Source organism: Astatotilapia calliptera, chromosome 4 (assembly GCF_900246225.1).
Source record: "Astatotilapia calliptera chromosome 4, fAstCal1.2, whole genome shotgun sequence".
NCBI lineage: Eukaryota > Metazoa > Chordata > Actinopteri > Cichliformes > Cichlidae > Astatotilapia > Astatotilapia calliptera.
The window spans coordinates 28,785,324-28,804,332 of NC_039305.1; positions in this window are offsets into that span (position 1 = coordinate 28,785,324).

Genomic DNA, 19,009 nt, shown 5'->3' on the forward strand with positions numbered 1-19,009 from the left:
CTTTCTCCTCACTTTATTGGCATGTTTAACATTGAACTATGAACAGAATCAACTTTTACTTACCTGGATTATTGAGCATGCATCAAGACATTGTGACTATGATTAATTCTGTGACTGCTCGATTGAACTTACCTCAAAATATGAAGATTCATAATGTCTTTCATGTCTCCCAGCTGAAGCCTGTCCAGTCCAGTGTCCGCCTTTCAGGCCCCCACCACCCACCCGGGTTATTGACGGCACCCTTGCTTAATCCGTTACACGGATGTTACACGGTAGTGGCTTTCAGTATTTGGTGGATTTGGAGGGGTATGGTTCAGGTCGAGCAGGCTCCCCTGCACGGGGACCTCCGTCTCGCGGAGGCAGGCTGTACTTTGGCTGGTTGCACCCTGGGGGCTGGCATGGGCGCTTGAACGGTCCGGACCTCCACTCCCATGCTCCCGGGGAACGCCGGTGGGGGTGGCGGCAGTGTCGGCCAGGACTGGTTCCAAGCTGCACATCAACAACACCACACTCAGGACCCAGTACCATTTATGCAGGGTGGCGCAATGAGCCGATGCAGCTCCGGTACGTCGACTTCCACAGCAGCCGCACCACAACTTTCTTTGTGAGAAATGCAGTCAGTCCCCCAGCTAGTGAAGTGAAAGAGTTTTGTGTTGGCAGGTCGTCAGTACTGTACTTACTGCAGCGTCTGTTTCCAGGAGAGTCGGGGGAAACGAGTGGAGGGAGCTGGACACGGTTGTACATAGACAACGAAGGGAGCGGAAATACTCCCCACGGATCACAGGGAGAAGTCACAGCACAGGAGCAGGGCACAAGCACATGAAGAGAGCACGCATTGAGGATTATTAGCACCATTTGTTTTTCTTAGGCAGTCCTGCATTTGGGTCCTGCTTTGACCTACCTGACACAAATCCTACCACCTTGGACTGCAGTTTGCTTCTCTGAGATCCACTGCAAGCTGGTGGGCCACTCCAAAGACCTTTACTGTGTGTTGTGAAAAAATCACATGAAATTCAATTTTTTTGAATATGTATTATAATGTTGTTATGTAACCTATATACACACTGAGTTCTTCCTGAAAAAAAAAGATAGTTGAAAGTTTCATCCTTAAAAAATGCACTGAAAAATGAAGTTGAGCTCAAGCGATGATGATCTGGACTTTGTAAACAAGAAGAAGAAACTGAGATTTGGGGTTCAATTCTCACAAGAAGGCAACAGCAGGGAGAAATTTATGGTTGGATCCAAGAGTTGGGGCTGTATCATGTTTGCTTTAGTATATATTTCATGATCTCATTGGGGCAGTTTGAGCTCTTTTTGGCAGACTTGGTACCACATCCGAGGAAACAGAGAAATAATTTCAGAGAGCATCTAGCTGTATATCTGAGGTAAAACAGTGTTACTTTACCATTTACAGATATGTGTATATTCAGCACCGGTGTGATTTTGAGCTACGAGTGGACTGGCTGCCAAATGTAGTGGCCTGATTAGCCAGATCAGTTTATTTGCATGCAAAAACTTTGAAAAATCAAGCATGATGTGAAAAAGTAAATGCTGTAGTTTTGTGTTGTGTAATTACACTGTCGGTGTGAACAGCTGCATTGACAATAAGGGAGGCAAAAATACTTTTAATGCTGAAAATGTGGTAAATGGTAAATGGCCTGTATTTATATAGCGCTTTTACTAGTCCCTAAGGACCCCAAAGCGCTTTACATATCCAGTCATCCACCCATTCACACACACATTCACACACTGGTGATGGCAAGCTACATTGTAGCCACAGCCACCCTGGGGCGCACTGACAGAGGCGAGGCTGCCGGACACTGGCGCCACCGGGCCCTCTGACCACCACCAGTAGGCAACGGGTGAAGTGTCTTGCCCAAGGACACAACGAAAATAGTCAAGCAAATTCTTTCGTGTCCATTGCATAAAGGCCTACTAAACAAAAGTTGCAACAGGTTGAGAACTGGTTCATTCATGTGGCGCTACATCAACCTGTTTACACTGGATAAAAGGCTCACTGCTCATTATAGATAGCTATATTAATTACTCATATAGACATAATGGCAAACACCCACAAGATCAAATAATCTTGAGCAGTCTTGTGTATTTTTCAGTCGTCTAGGCACTGCCATTTGGTCGATGTTGAAGTCACTCAGATTCTTGCACATGTCCATTTTTCTTACTTTCACCACACATTTCACTTTCACTAAGTCCAAGAATCGACTGTTCAAACATCACAATGACATGAGTTTTTATATTTCACAGGAAGTTCTTTTTGTAGATGCAGATAAAGTTTTACTGTTATGAACTCTTGATTATTTTAGTCACTATACAATAAAATAAAAAATGGCAACGCATTCATGAAAGTATGATTATGAGTGGTTGGAAAACAGCTCACATTGTGAAGATGAAAATAAATCCAAACAGACGGGATCTGCAGCTGCATCAAAAGGGTTAACCGTCTGGGTCCATGAGACTAAGAAGTGTGTGTGTCCGTGTGTGTGCGTTGGGGTGGGGGGTCAGTAAGTGCAGCTCTATAATGTCAGTCAGTCTTGGAGTGTGAACATGTTTGAAAGCAGCAGCAACGAGGGAGGAAGGAGGAGAGAGAGAAGAAGGGCAAAGCCAGAGAGAAGTGGAGGAGGGGTGTCTGGTAGAGAGGGAAGGAGGGAGACAGAAAGAGAGGGGGAGGAGAGACAAGCCGAGTGTGCACAATATTCATTCAAACTGACAGAGGCTGTGTGTGTGTGTGTGTGTGTGTGTGTGTGTGTCCCAGTTTGCATTTCCCATTGCTCCATAGTCTCTCTCTCTCTCTCGCTCTCCCTCTCTCTCTCGCCAGACAGTCTGCAGTTTAAAGCAGTAGGAAGAAGACACCGGAGAGCCCACCGGAGAGGAAGAAAAGCAAGAGAAAGAGTGTTTTAAGCGACAGGCAAAGAGGAAGAGGAACAGGAAAAGGGAGGAGAGAGGAAGTAAGGAAAGAGCAGGGATTTGTTGAGAAGGTGGTAAGAGAAAGAAGACGGACGGGAGGATGAAAGAAAGAGGGAGAGAGAGACAGAGTGGTGGTTCTGTGGGAGGGGGAAAGAAGGTGTAGAGACAGAGGAATGCAGAAAAAGAAGGGGAATGCTTCTGCTGGCGATGATGAAGGAGGTAAGTCAGTTTGGACCTTTAAATTTTAAATATGTGTATGTTTTTTCCCGGCTGATTGTTGTGCCTGCGGCTGAGCTCTGATCCCACAGCAGCCCTGACATCTACTTTCCATTGTTGCTCTGTGGGAGAGGCCGCTCGCCGGCGGACATGAATGCGATGTGACAGTGTGTCAGCGGATGTTTGCCGACACTGATGTGTGCATGCATGATGCAACACCAAGGAGGAACGCCCAAAGAGGCAGGGAAAGAGTGCAGAGAGGGCATGGAAGTGGATGTAGTACAGGACAGCGAGGCTGCACGCTAACACAGCAGCGAGTGCGTTCACACAGTGGGGCTTTTCATTCATAATTTCGCATGTGTGTGTGTGTGTGTGTGTGTGTGTGTGTGTGTGAAGGATGTGCATGTTTTTACAAGTATCCATGGTTGTTAGGTTTGTGCATGGAGATGTGTTGAATATTTTGTGTGTGCTGTATGTATGCGTGCATGCACTTGGCTACCCCAGTGGAAGTGAATGACAATTAGATTAAAGTATTGATTTAGTCTGGGCCAGGTAGGGAGATGCCGTCTCAGTCACACACCCAGCAGCAAACTGGGGGGAAGGGCCATCACCATTCCCATTACACACACACACACACACATGCACGCACGCACGCACACACACATATCTACGTGCATTAATAATTTTATTAAAAGTATAAGTCTGCTGCTTAAAGGTACCATTGGAAAACAAATCATCTTCAACAGAAACATAAAGACACGCGTTCCAAAACGCACATAAACACAAATATCTGTGCAGTTTGCATTTCTAATGTTGACCTTAAATGGTAAATGGCCTGTATTTGTACAGCGCTTTACTAGTCCCTAAGGACCCCAAAGCGCTTTACACATCCAGTCATCCACCCATTCACACACACATTCACACACTGGTGATGGCAAGCTACATTGTAGCCACAGCCACCCTGGGGCGCACTGACAGAAGCGAGGCTGACGGACACTGGTGCCACCGGGCCCTCTGACCACCACCAGTAGGCAACGGGTGAAGTGTCTTGCCCAAGGACACAACGACCGAGACTGTCAGAGCTGGGGTTCAAACCGGCAACCTTCCAATTACGAGGCGACCACCCAACTCTTGAGCCACGATCGCCCGAAATCGAAAGTCAGCCTCTGTTTCAGAACTCTGTGAACACACTCACAAAAACACACATGGTTCAACTGTGAAAGACTCACTCTTACACACACGCACACGCACAAACACACAAACAAAGATACCCATATGCACAAACATTGCTTAGACTCTTATTCACAACGTCCATTATAAAAACAAATAAACATGCTTGTACACAAACACATGCACACACGGGCTAATTTAACCTAGCACAGAAACAAACTTTCACTGAACCTCACGCAGGCTCAGCAGTGGCTTCCTCAGTAATGGCAATGCCTCCCTTGAACTCATTCACTGGGTGGGTCATGGGTTCAAGTCCCAGGTGGGGGAGGGGGAGCGAGTGGGACAGTGGCTTTAAAGGAGGAAAGTATGGAGGGAGAGACAAGGCCCACCACTCACTCTGTTGCTCGTTTCCCCTCCCACCACCAAGTCTCTCTTTACCCCCACCCCGTTCCTTTACTTTGCCACAATCTGTTCTCTCATTCAGACACACATGTGCTCACATGCAGCCATGCATGCACACACAGAAATATGCAGGAAGTGACTATGCAATCTCTGCTGTGTGTGTATTTTTGTGCATGTGTGGCAGGTTACTCTGTGCATCCTTGTTCTGTATGTGTTATCTGTTACTTGGGCCAATATTAAAACACCACTATTTGTATGGCTGCTATTAAGATTTCCATGGTAATGAATATATATGTGTGTGTGTGCGTGTGTGCATGTGTGCGCGTGCTCTCAGGCTTATTTGTGATGTATATTCTCTGGCCACTCAACCCAAACTGAAAAATTGTCAAACACACATTCACAGCACACTGCAGAGTACGGCAAAGGTGTCAGATTTGATCACAGCAGGAGCATCTACAAACTATTTTTAGCTTTTCCCCATGTGCCCTTGAGCAAGACACTCAACCACCTAGCTGCGCGCACTGCTGTTCAGCAGTTCTGATCAGCACTGAAACATGCTCAGATTTTTATATGAGGAGGAAAATGCTTTTGAAACAGATTTTCAGTTCTTATGCTTGCAGCGTTTCCTCTGATGGGAGAAAAATCGGACAAAAATGGAGCAAATGTTAAAGAGGTCTAATTATGTAGCTTCAGGTCATATAATCACCAGTAAGTGTTGGTGACACAGAAAGTTTGGTCTGCAAATTGTGTATATAAGGATTGATTTTTATTTTTGCATATTCAGGTTTAAATGTTGCTCCCTTTAAAAAATGTGAGGAAAGAGCTCAGTCAAACATGCTCACGTGCAGACATGTGCTCATACAGCTACACATACTCACAGAAGGATCCTTGCACTTGTTTTGTGGCTTTAGCTTGATTGGAGATCTAAAACCAAAAACCTGAAACAAAAAAAAAAAAAAAAATCCCCCCAAAACAACAAAAAACGGCTCTTTTAACTCGATATGGAGCAAACATGCATGACATTTGCTGGTGCACATGAGTTCGAAAATACACACACAGCCTCTCTTTCATAAGGAAACAAAAGCGGCTGACCTTTGACCTTTACCATTCAGTCTGTCTGGAAAATACCATGCCTGGAATCGATCAACACTCCTCTCACCCAGACAGCCAACACCCCCATCCACCACCACCTTCTTATTCTCTTCACTCACCCTTGAATTCCCCCACCCAGCTCCCTTCTCCCACCTCTAGTCCTCCATCAACACACAACCAGCTCCGCTGCATTTATGCTATGAACTTGTAGCATAACAGCCTTAAGGTCTTATAGCATGACCACACACGCAGTCATACAGGCCACATTAGAGCATTTCTTTTATCTGTGTTCTGTGGATTTATGATGCCTTTTGAGTGATATAGATTCCCACCACCATTACTGTACAGCATTTAGGTTGCAGGTGCTTCTTCAAAAAATGAAGCAAAGCTCCTTAGCAAAATAATGTGAATACTTCATTAATGTAATGATTGCCCTCTCTGCCATTTTTCAAATGCATTCAGATGCTAAGGACACCAAAACATGTCCTTTGCCAATACTTCTTATTCTCTTTTGTGCTTGTCACAACAAAAATAACATGTGTTCAAACACATTTAACAACAACAGATTTCTTAGTTTTTAAAAAGTAAATAAATATCAAATTTGCTAAATTGTATAACTAATATGTCACTTTTCTCAAACTATGTAAAAAAAAGTGCAAGTACTCTGTTGTAACATGTTATATCCAGTATATCCATGTTACATCACAGTATTGTGGGAAGGTTCGTTATGCTGCTTATCCAGCCATTGTATGCTTAAGCTAGTCTTCAGCTGCGTCTTAACATGCTCTTTCACTATGTGGGCCAGTGTAGCCTGTGCTTATCCTACTGGTCATGCAAACGACGCTCATGTTGGAATATGTAAAGTACTATTCATATCTTTGACAAACCCAGGAAAGCATTTTGTTTCCGTATGTTTTTCTTTCAATTAAAATTCACATCATCACTGGGAGGCGAACAGATTGAATAACAGATGAATATAAACCAGTCACACTTCAGAAATGAGACATCACACCTGGGTCACTTCTCATGTCTGTGTCATGTCAATGTCATTTTGCATGTCATGTTTACACAAATGGCACCACTTGATTTCTTGGCTCAAGATGGCTTCAAAGCACCCTGTGAAAATAATTTCTATCATAATGTAGGGCAGAAAATTTTGGCACAGAATATCAGGTCAGTTCCCATAACAACTCAATTTAGTATTTTCAAGGATCTGAAATGGCCAGAGTGGTTAATCAGAAGGTTGGCTCATTGAATGCTCATATTAAAGTGTCATGGGGAAAGATACTGAAAACCTAAATTGCCATCTGTTGCTGTGTGTGTGTTTGTGAGAGACAAAAAAGAGCACTTAAAAGATAGATTAAAAAAACTAAATATAAAGCCCTGTCTGAATAGGTGAAGGTGGCTTAGAGTGTAAAAAGTACTTTGAGTACATTACAGTGAAAAAGACATGCAAAAGGAGTTGGTGGAGGTCATTTCTTCTAGATTTGCATAGACAGTAAATTATTCATATATATATATATATATATATATATATATATATATATATATATATATATATAAAGGACAATCCAGCACATAACAGCAGGGTGCAAGATGCTAGCAGGCGAGGCATACATGGAACGCCATAACCAAGTGGCCGGCATAGTGTACAGGAACATCTGTGCCGAGTATAACCTGGAAGTACCGAGGTCAAAATGGGAGATGCCCCCAAGGGTGGTGGAGAATGACCGAGCTAAGATCCTGTGGGACTTCCAGATACAGACGGACAAAATGGTGGTGGCTAACCAACCGGACATAGTGGTGGTAGACAAACAGAAGAAGACGGCCGTAGTGATCGATGTAGCGGTTCCGAATGACAGCAACATCAGGAAGAAGGAACACGAAAAGCTCGAGAAATACCAAGGTAATGGTGGTCCCCGTGGTAATCGGAGCACTAGGTGCGGTGACTCCCAAGCTAGGCGAGTGGCTCCAGCAGATCCCGGGAATAACATCGGAGATCTCTGTCCAGAAGAGCGCAGTCCTGGGAACAGCTAAGATACTGCGCAGGACCCTCAAGCTCCCAGGCCTCTGGTAGAGGACCCGAGCTTGAAGGATAAACCGCCCGCAGGGGCGTGCTGGGTGTTTTGTTTATATATAATCTTATCTTTGAAGCGTATTCAAATATTTCATAGAAACGGCGCTCTACATTTCCCCCTAGCTTTTTTTTGTGTATATAATTGATTGATTTCTACCTGTATACACCAATTATCCCACATCTTTGGCCTTGTCTTTCAGCTGCAGCTGTAAGAAGAGTCCAGTGTCACAGTCAGCTGGCACAATGTCACAAACAATCTGGTGCAGGTAAGTCATTTCGATTTGTAACCAGTGATCTAGCAATAACAGGAAAAAATACAATGGTGGAAGACAGCATGAAACCTACAACATGGCTGCTTCTGTTAGACAACTAATTCAAATGCTTTGACTCAACTTGGTAATTAAGTCAGAGGGTTGAGTTTTCACTGATCTTTAGGGCAGTGTTTGCAGTAATTAGATTCCCACTTGTTGTTATACTGAAAATGCTTCCTGAAACTTGAAACTTTCAGATCGCTACTGTTTTGCACCATGATGTTTTTATTGCGACTAGATATACTAACACAAATGACAGACTTCTAATATTTTATATTTAGTTTAATGCCTCAAAATGTAGAATCTATTACCTAGATATTTGTTCAGCATTTCCATTTATTGCCCAATTCCAAATATCTCCAGCGTAATGTCATTGCACAGTCTAAATTTGTTCTGTAGCTGTTTGAGATATTAAAGCAGGTTTAGGTACCTTTGCTATATGCTGCATCATTAATCAAAATGTGTGGGTGCACCTGCAGAGCTCTTGTCACTTCCTATTTAGCGTCTTCGTTGGTTCATCCTGTCATGGCTGTCCACCCCTTGCAGCACTTCGGGACAGGCTGTTTGTTAGCTTGCTGTCAGCCTGTGTTTTTCAAGTCTTGGAGAACATTCAACGCTGTCGGTGAGTTTGTGACTCAGAGAAAACCATCGAGTGTTGAGTGTACCCTAACACTTGAGATCACAACAACTCACAACACCACGTACCAAGAAATGTGTAGCACTCAGATATTACATAGTAATTTTTAGCAAAACACAGAAGTAAATACTAGCATTAACAATGGCTGCAGTCTATTAAGGTGTCACAAAATTCCATGAACAGTCTTACTTATTTAAAGCTTGTTAAATAGTCACAACTTTTACTCTGTTTATTCATGTTTCTGGATATAAAATTTCCTCCTCATTTTTGTGTCCCCAAACACAAATTTTCTTCTGAATGCACTCATACTGCATTTAGGCAATTAAGTGATGTAAATAATATGAATATTTGACCATTTTAAGGCTAACAAAGTCTTCATTTAGAGGCTGGAGGGATTGTTGTTGGCATAAACGCTTTTTCAGCTCACACATCAGACACCGTTTAAAACCTAAAAGGGTTGATCTTTTTACCTCAATTGTGCTATTTTAATCACATCTATAGAAGCCACTTGGCTAGATTTAAGCCCTGAAAAGTAATTAGTAATGTTTAAGCTGAAAAGTACACAGATTTAGTTTACACAAGAAAAACTGGAAACAAAAACGACTGGATCAGGTAAAAAATAATATTCATATTAGTTAATATATCAAAGGCGAGGGGAAATGACGAACATGCCGACAAACTGTCCCAGCTGTAAAAACAAAATGTAAAAGTGCCGCACAAACCGGAAATGGACACTATTTCACTTCTAAATAAAAGATGTGCCCGTTGAAAACTGCAGCCTAGATGCAACTTTTACTTTGAAGGCGAACGACCTCCACTTCCGGTTCGTGTTGAACTTGGATTTTCGCAGGGCTAGTAGCTAGCTAGTATTTGCAGACAAACGTGAAAAAGTACAGTCAGTGGTGGCGGTGTGTTAGGAGCCAAGGTTTTCAGTGCATCACCAGTGCATCAAAACATTTTTCAGCAGCAAAGTGTGGTTGTATAACGTACAATATTGTTGGACAACCCTTGAGCACCGTGTCCATGATGTCAATGAGCCTCAATAAAAAGCTATTTTTTGTTCTGTGGGTGTGTTGAGCTGTGCTTAATTTAGGTTTTATTCCAGTATCTTTGTATACCAAAATCTGGGTTTCCCCACACATTTTTCAAAAGTAATAATTTGTTTTATAAACTTTACTAAAGATAATCAAATAATATTTTCTGTACAAAAAGTGTCCAGGTCAAGTTGTACTTTAATATGTTTTTCACCCTTTTTATCACACACAGGAAGCATGTATCCAATTGTTTTGTGAATAATGTATCACTTTGTTTCTGATTGACTGTTGCTTATTGTTACATTGTATAAAGCTCTGCCTTGGCCAGTTCTAATCCAGTGCATGATTCCGGCTCACATTCATCGCTGTCGGTGGGTTAGTAATGCCATAAACTCGCCGGGCGATGAATGACAACTGTGTCCATGCTTGGCTGCGGTTCCTGATGTCTTCTTTTTTTCTTTCAGCTGCTTGTATCTACTTAACTGATGGATTGTTTGTGTTGTTTTTCTAAATGAAATATGAACCCCAAAAGAAAATAAAGATTTTCAAACAGATTCAAATTACTGTCATATTTGGTGTGTCACAAGATGCATGATTATTTTAGAAGGACTGTCAGTGTAATTTTTCGTTTCTCTGTTATGAATTCTGATAATAAAAAACAAGAAGGAAAAACAGATACAAAACTAGAATATTTTAAGGATGTTGTGAAGGCCTGAAAGAAACTGAAACAGAATGCAAAATTTCTAAAAGGTCATGGACATAATCACAATACGTCTATCTGATAGCAGTATACAGTCCTGAGGATGATAGGAAGTTCCTGCTCTCATCTGGGAATGACAAAGGCAACCCAAAACCTGGGACTTTTTTTTATTGACTTCTGAGACCCTTCAGCAATGTGACTACACACCAGATTACACACATCAAGGAGTGGGACCCTGTAGAGGATGCTTTGGGATTAGGCTTCAGGCCCCACATATGTATAGACATGTGTGGTGAAGTACTAAATGCGGTATATGTGCAAAAAAGCTATGCTAACTGAGAGCCAACAAAGGTAACGTTATTGGTCTTGGAAATGAGCCAACGCAGGACACTTATAGTTCACACATCTTTTCTGACATTTGGCCAGAATGCTGTTTCATAATGATACAAACAAATGTAAAGCTCAGTTTATACTGTCACAAACCTTTTGCACACATATATTCTTAACCATAGGCTCTGTTCATTATTACAGTATAAAATAATGAGCATTCATTCTTTCGGGCAGGGATAGCTCAGTAGGTAGAGTGGTTGCCCCATGACCAGAAGGTCAGGGGTTCAAACCCACTGAATGGCTACCCTGAGGTACCCCTGAGCAAGGTACCATCCCTACAGACTGCTCCCTGGTGTGCCTGCTTAGTAGCTGCCCACTACTTCACTGAGTGAATGGGTCAAATGCAGAGAGAGTAGTTTCCCCGCGGGGATCAATAAAGTATACATTATTATTAAAAGCCAGGTTTCATTTGACTGGGTTTTGTTGAAGACATACTGCACATATCTACACATTTATATCTTCAAAAACAATTGGAATATTAGACGTGTAGTCAACTCCTCCACCTCTTTCTTGCTCCAGGGGTTTTCTATTGTCTGATGTTCAGCAGGTGGAGTGGAGCTCAGGCAGACTGAGACTGTGTGACAGACTTGGCCACATGGGGATATTCCACCTTTTCCTCTAAACACTTTCTTTGATAGAGGTTGGTTTATGTTTCATCATTCACATAACTTGTTCTTTTTGGATGCTGTCCTGATCTGCAGCCAGCCATTCTGTTTTAGAGCCTTACCAGGGGTTTGCATCATGTGACGAATTCTTTGAGGTTCTGCTCTTGATTGTTGACAAGGAAACCTGTCGGCCTACATCTTGGAGAGCATTGTTGACTTGCTGCATAGCTATAAAGGGATTTTCCTTCACCATGCAAAATATTTATACATTTATGCGATTGCATTCTGTTTTCTTTCTTCTTCTTCTTTTTCTGAGTGTGTCCAAATGCTGAGTTTGACCGTGAAATGTCTTTTTTGGTGGGTTTTTTCTCGGGGCATAGTTTTTAATATTTAGTTATCTTGCATCTAAAAACCACAATAACAACAAACTAAAAGACAAAGAAATAAAATTAAATAAAACAGTACATAACATGATACAGTGACTACACATAATAAACCAAGCCAGGCTTAAGTTCTTAAATGCTTAATTAACTGTAAATAAACATACACATAAATCATATATAATAAAAACATGTAAATTCTTAAAAACATTTGCATGCACTTGTGCACTCAGCACTTGGAATAGTTGGTTTTGGGAGGCAGTAATGTGACAGAACAGCTGCACAAGTGACGTGTGTTTTAATCGCATGGTTCATATAACACTGTAGATAAATCCATGCTATTAGGCACTTTGGGAGTTGGGCTGTCATATTATTGTCTCCCCAAAAACACTTTATACATTTTTACCTGATAGGTGGATAGGTATATTTCCAGCACTCTATCATGTCAGGTCCATTTGGACAAGGACACAGTGCTTGTGCAAAAGTATTATTATGAGTATTGTTATGAGTATTAACTCATTAAGCATTACAATCATTTTTTATACATAGGCTCTTGTATAAGTTAAAGAGTGATTGAGGAAAAATCATGCAGCTCTGCATACCTCAAAATCGTCAAGATATTTTCTTGAAATACATTGGAGGATTAACATTCAACATTTCTGGCCAGAGCATATATTAGACATTATTCACAGACACACAACTCCACCTCAGTCTGAATGGCAGCTCTCCTTTGGGTCTGAACCACTTGTGAGTTATTCTCATTCTGAATTAACCTTTTTAGTAAGCCTACTCAAAATTAAGCTGACAATTGGCACTCTGTTGTTAAATCTAAAATATTACTCACACTATTAGGAACAAAAAGGTGCAGATTCAAGTGACCAAACACTTAAAAACTCAAATGAACTGCAAATAGTGCAGTTACATAAATATATATGCTGTAAAATATATGTAAAATAAAATGCAAGAACGTGGAACATAAAATCAGCCTTTATGCGGATGATGTGTTACTTTTTCTACAAAGCTCACAAACCAATATCTCTGGGGTGATTGAATTGATAAACTCTTTTGCAAGAATATCAGATTACTCAATTAACTGGTCAAAATCTACAGTCCTTCTGATTAATTGCTCCCTCCATAATTCTTCTTCTACACCAATGCAATCGGGAAATATAAAATATTTAGGTATTAATGTTTCTCCCAAGCTTGCAGATCTGACTAAATTAAACCATATCCCACTTTTAAAGAAAGTAGAAGGCGATCTGGCTGATGGAAATGTTTACCCATATCACTCATGGGAAGGGTTGCCGCTATAAAAATGACGGTCTTACTAAAAATAAATTATTTATTCTCAATGATCCCAACTAAACCGCCACAAGATTGGTTCAGATCTCTAGATTCATACATGTCCAAATTCCTTTGGAAAAATAAGCCCCCACGTATAAGCTTAAAAACACTACAAAAGACCAAGGATAAAGGAGGACTAGAACTGCCTAACTTTCAGCACTACTTCTTAGCCAACAGGCTTCAGTTTATCTCAGAATGGCTAAAACATACCCTCTTAGATGAACCTTGGCTAGATGTAGAACAGGCACTTTGCAATAATCTAGAGATTTCAGATCTACCATTTATCAGCTCAAACACCCAACGACATGAATGCTTCAAAAGCATCAACATCAGCTCTTCTCTGACAGCATGGTGGGAGTTTCTAACATTGACGGCGTCTTCATTAATCCCATGCAAACGTACACCTATCTGGAACAACCCTGACATATTACAAAACAATAATATGATAAACTTTTCAGATTGGAGTGGTAAAGGAATCAAATATTTAGAACATATACTAGAAGGAACAGAATTTATTTCATTTGACGGACTAGTTACACAATATGGGATCAACAAGAAAAGATTTTAGAATATCAACAAATTAAATCCATAGTAATTCAATTCAATTCAATTTTATTTATATAGTGCCAAATCACAACAAAAGTCGCCTCAAGGCGCTTCATAGATAGAGAGAAAAACCCAACAATCATATGACCCCCTAATGAGCAAGCACTTTGGCGACAGTGGGAAGGAAAAACTCCCTTTTAACAGGAAGAAACCTCCGGCAGAACCAGGCTCAGGGAGGGGCGGGGCCATCTGCTGCGACCGGTTGGGGTGAGAGAAGGAAGACAGGATAAAAGACATGCTGTGGAAGAGAGACAGAGATTAATAACAGATATGATTCAATGCAGAGAGGTCTGTTAACACATAGTGAGTGAGAAAGGTGACTGGAAAGGAAAAACTCAATGCATCATGGGAATCCCCGGCAGCCTACGTCTATTGCAGCATAACTAAGGGAGGATTCAGGGTCACCTGGTCCAGCCCTAACTATATGCTTTAGCAAAAAGGAAAGTTTTAAGCCTAATCTTGAAAGTAGAGATAGTGTCTGTCTCCCGAATCCAAACTGGAAGCTGGTTCCACAGAAGAGGGGCCTGAAAACTGAAGGCTCTGCCTCCCATTCTAATTTTAAATACTCTAGGAACAACAAGTAGGCCTGCAGAGCGAGAGCGAAGTGCTCTAATAGGGTGATATGCTACTACAAGGTCATTAAGATAAGATGGGGCCTGATTATTTAAGACCTTGTATGTGAGGAGCAGGATTTTGAATTCAATTCTGGATTTAACAGGAAGCCAATGAAGGGAAGCCAAAACAGGAGAAATCTGCTCTCTCTTTCTAGTCCCTGTCAGGACTCTTGCTGCAGCATTTTGGATTAGCTGAAGGCTTTTCAGCGAGTTTTTTGGACTTCCTGATAATAATGAATAGTCGTCCAGCCTGGAAGTAATAAATGCATGAACTAGTTTTTCAGCGTCACTCTGAGACAGGATATTTCTAATTTTAGAGATGTTGCGCAAATGGAAGAACGCAGTCTTACATATTTGTTTAATATGTGCGTTGAAGGACGTATCCTGGTCAAAAATGACTCCAAGGTTCCTCACAGCGTTACTGGAGGCCAAGGTAATGCCATCCAGAGTAAGAATCTGGTTAGATACCATATTTCTAGGCTTTTCAGGGCCGAGTACAATAACCTCAGTTTTATCTGAATTAAGAAGCAGAAAGTTAGCGGCCATCCAGGTCTTTATGTCTTTAAGACATTCCTGCAGTTTAAATAATTGGTGTGTGTTATCTGGCTTCATGGACAGATAGAGTTGGGTGTCATCTGCATAGCAGTGAAAATGTATGCTATGTCTTCTAATGATGCTGCCTAAGGGAAGCATGTATAATGTAAACAGAATTGGTCCTAGCACTGAACCCTGTGGAACTCCATAATTAACCTCAGTGTGTGAAGAGGACTCTCCATTTACATGCACAAATTGGAGTCTATTAGATAGATATGATACAAACCACTGCAGTGCAGTACCTGTAATACCTACAGCATGTTCTAATCGCTCTAATAGGATATTATGGTCGACAGTATCGAACGCTGCACTGAGGTCTAGCAGGACAAGCACAGAGATGAGTCCACTGTCAGAGGCCATAAGAAGATCATTTGTAACCTTCACTAAAGATGTTTCTGTGCTGTGATGAGCTCTGAAACCTGACTGAAACTCTTCAAATAAACCTCTGCAGATGATCTGTTAGCTGTTTGACAACTACTCTTTCAAGAATGTTTGATATGAAAGGAAGGTTGGAGATTGGCCTATAATTAGCTAAGACTGCTGGGTCTAGAGATGCTTTTTGAGTAAAGGTTTAACTACAGCCAGCTTGAAGGCCTGTGGTACATAGCCGATCATTAGAGATAGGTTGATCATATTTAAGATCGAAGAATTAATTAATGGCAGGACTTCTTTAAGCAGTTTTGTAGGAATGGGGTCTAAAAGACACGTTGATGGTTTGGAGGAAGTAATTATTGAAGTTAACTCAGAAAGATCAATTGGAGAAAAAGAGTCTAACTTAACATCAATGGTACTAAGAGTAGCTCTAGATAATATTACATCTGTGGGATGATTACTGGTAATTTTTTCTCTAATGATAAAAAATTTATTTGTGAAGAAGTTCATGAAGTCATTACTAGTTAACGTTAAAGGGATGGTTGGCTCAAAAGAGCTCTGACTTTTTGTCAGCCTGGCTACAGTGCTGAAGAGAAACCTAGGGTTGTTCTTATTTTCTTCAATCAGAAGAAAAAGAAACTTGATTTAAAACAAGAAAAAAAAACATAATAAGAAAGATATAAAAAAGAAATTTAAACCGGGTCAAGTTGAACTACAAACACCACCAAGTGTGGTTCAATTTCTTACTCTTAAACCCCCCAAATTGCTATCCAAAATATACAGAATGCTTTCTAAAACAGATGAATCAATATCACTTCCTATTGCAAAATGGGAAGCGGATTTATCAGTTAACTTAGACCAAAACTTCTGGTCTCAGATTTGCTTAAAAACCTTTCATTTAATTAGAAATCCCAGTCTTCAGTTAATTCAATACAAAATACTACATAGAGTGCACTATACAGGCCATCGGATGTTCAAGATGGGCTTTACGTCTACCAACAACTGCTCACACTGCCAAACCAATTCACCGGACAATTATATCCACGCTCTTTGGTTCTGTCCACCAGTTCAGAAGTTTTGGCGCGAGATATGTGAGGACTTATCAAAGTGTCTGAAATGTAACATTCCAACTTCCCCCTTAGTGTGTTTGTTGGGCAGCTTAGATAATGTCACTACAGAAAAGAATATAGCCCATATGGTTTTCACTGCCCTATGCATAGCCAAGAAAACAGTCCTCATGAACTGGAAAAATAAAAATAATCTTAATTCTAACCAATATAGAAATTATCTATTAGATTACATTAGTCTTGATACAGCCTCTGCCACCACATCAGATCAATTGCTCTGGGCTCCTTTGATCAGCTCCATCACCTAGTGGGGGTGGGTGGTCATAGTTTGGTCCCACCTTCACTGCTGTGATTGGTGTGGGGGTAGGGACAGGCTTGGGGCGTCGGGGGGTTCCCCGGAGGCATCTTCCTTGGAGGGCTCAGTCTGGGGTTGTGGTCATGGCCTATTAAGGGCTCTGTTGGCTCTTAGGTGACTGTTTCCTCGTGGCTGCGTGCAGCGGGGCTAGGGGAGGGTCTGTGCTGACGGACGTGGGTTACTGACCTGGTAGCCTGGCTGCCCCTGGTTGGGTCCGGGATGGGTGTGGGGTTCTGGGGGTGCTCCATCTCTGGGCTGGGGCCCTGGCTGGGCCTTGGGGGCTTGGGTCCTGGTTGGTGTGTTGCTGGGGTTGTGGGCGGGTGGGCCCAGCCCTGGCGCAGGAGACTTCCAGTGCATCGAGCCACCTGGGGGGCTCTTCAACTGGTGGGGGAGGCTGAGGTGAGAAAAAGTGAGGAAGAGTGAGGAACTCACTCAATTTTATCCCACAACTTAGACATTCACATTACTCACACTCTCATTACACATACATATAGGACCTTGGGGGTGGGCACGCTACACGGAATCCAAAAGACCATCAGGGTACACCTCACCCCTGGCGTCGTTGCCCACCTCTCAAGTTTAAATACATGTAGACATTGACAGCTATTAGGAGGGGCTATGCTGCTCTCTGGCAGGTAGCTCCATGCCCTCCTGGGTTTTAAATGCACCTTAGAACACACAAGCGTCAACCACTACATATGAGCGGGCTGAGGGAGGTTTGGAGTCTTCACCCCCCCCCCCCCCCCCCCCCGTTCTCTGTTGGGGCCGGGGAGCTGGGAGGAGGAGTTGGCCGTCCAACTGGGGTCTGGAATGTGGGGCCTCCCTGCTGCTGCCGAGTTGGGGCAGTCTGCTTCTCTCCACCGCAGGGAAAAGGGTAACACCCCCTGGGTCTGGGTGCAGTTTCCCCCTCCAGGGGCAAGGGTACCTAGACCTGGGGCTTAGAGTATGCTTGGGGAGTGTGATTGTGTGTACAGTGTCTCTCTATGTCTGTCTCCACGTTGGGTGAGTGTTGAGTAATTGCATATGAGAGCATGAGGGTGGGAATGGATGTCTGTATCTGTGTGTGCCTGTTTGTCTGTGTCTATATGTCAGGTTGGGTATCAGACGCCACCTCTCTGGGGACATCTCAGGCCCTCCAAGGTATGAAGGCCTATCTCCCCCACCACTTCCCCTGCCAGGGCAGACGCCCTCAGACATCGGTGCGTTGGTGGTTCTTTGTGTCCGGGGATGGGCGTACACACCGGCTCACTCCGTGGTAGCTGCTTGTCGGGGCCTGGAGCCTGGGGCTCGCTCGGGCCACTTCGGAGGTGGGGTGCCCCCGGCCTCTCGGCCTGGGGCTCGGTCACTCTGGCACAGCTGGCTGCCGGCGGAGCTCACGAGCACGTCACTGGCTTCTGCTCTGCGGCTGCTGAGTGAGCCCTCATCTGGGACTCTCCTCAGCTCTTTCTGGGACAGTGGCGCAGCTGCCCCTCTGTTAGTCTTCCTTGGTCTCTTGTGTTCTGAGGGCCTCTGGATGTCTGGAGTTTTGATCTCCTCCATACCTGCTTCATGCCCTGAAGGACGGGGCTGTGGCCCCCCCACACCCTCTAGCAGATCGTTACATGAAAGAACCTTTTAAATACAAGCGCGTCCATGCTCACAGGTGTACACACTGTGCGCTGTCGACCTTATGTGCTCCACAATAATGTTTAATATTTAGTATTTACTGTTATATTCACATAGATCATCGTGATGTTGTTTATTATGTTGCTCTTTTTTTTCTTCTGCTTGTTTTCTCTTTTTTCTTTCTCAGCAGGTGATCCAGGTGATTGATATATGTATTTTTTGTCTACTTATTTTGTTTGTTTTTGTTGTTTGCCCTTTATCCCCTTCCCTCTTCCCCGCTGTTTTTCTTTCCCCCTTTCTTTCTCCCCTTTCTTTTCCCCAGTCAAATCTGTCCTGTATTTAGCAAGTGAAAATAAAATAAAATAAAGAATAAAAGGTGAATCAAATAGACCATTACGGCAAGGCTGGGATGGTCCATTTGGCAAAGTAAATCCGTTGGGCATCTTTCTTTGTCTTTAGACAATAATTCTGATGACAAAAGAGCCAAATGGGACAGGCCAAAAATAAAAAATA